This window comes from Myotis brandtii, unplaced genomic scaffold (assembly GCF_000412655.1).
Source record: "Myotis brandtii unplaced genomic scaffold, ASM41265v1 scaffold679, whole genome shotgun sequence".
Classification (NCBI taxonomy): domain Eukaryota; kingdom Metazoa; phylum Chordata; class Mammalia; order Chiroptera; family Vespertilionidae; genus Myotis; species Myotis brandtii.
Window position 1 is genome coordinate 1,135,273 of NW_005370653.1, and position 794 is coordinate 1,136,066.

Sequence of the window (794 nt, forward strand, 5' to 3'; positions counted from 1 at the left end):
TGGGGAAGCCCTCGCGTCTTCGCATCAATGTCCTCATCTGTCAAATGGGCGTAAGAACCATCTCCCTCTGAAGGTGTCAGTAAGAAGACGTGTGGAGGGCGGACAGGAGAGGGGGACGGAGTCAAGCCAGCACCACGTGGTTAGGATTCTATTCCTTAAGTCATTTCCATTTTATTTTGATTGTGCGGAGTAAGACTTCCGTCTTCTCTTTCTGGAAGCGTCTACAGCAGCGGTTCTCAACCTTCTGGCCCTTTAAATACAGTTCCTCATGTTGTGACCCAACCATAACATTATTTTCGTTGCGACTTCATCACTGTCATGTTGCTACTGTGATGAATCGTCATGTAAATATCTGATCTGCAGGATGGTCTGAGGCGACCCCTGTGAAAGGGTCGTTCGACCGCCAAAGGGGTCTCGACCCACAGGTTGAGAACCGCTGGTCTACAGGGAGTCACCTGTACCAGCTGGAGTTTGTTTAATCATCCCGGCCGCCTGGGGAGGTGCCCAGGGTTATGCCCATTTAACAGATGAGGAAACTGAGGCTCAGTCAGAGGCAGGAGCCTCCCCAGTGCCTCCCAGTTGGGAAGTGATGGGTCCGCCACCCCCATGGCCTTGTGAGGGCATCATTTCTTTCATTCTGGGAGGAGCGCGAATGTAAGCTCGAGGATTGTCATGATTCTGCCCAACGGACAGGGGTCCCCTTTGAGAGTCCCTAAAGGGACAGTGCCAGGCAAACAGGTCCTGGGAGCCAGGCCGGCTCCAGCGGCTGTCCCCCCCCCCCCCCCCCCCCCCCC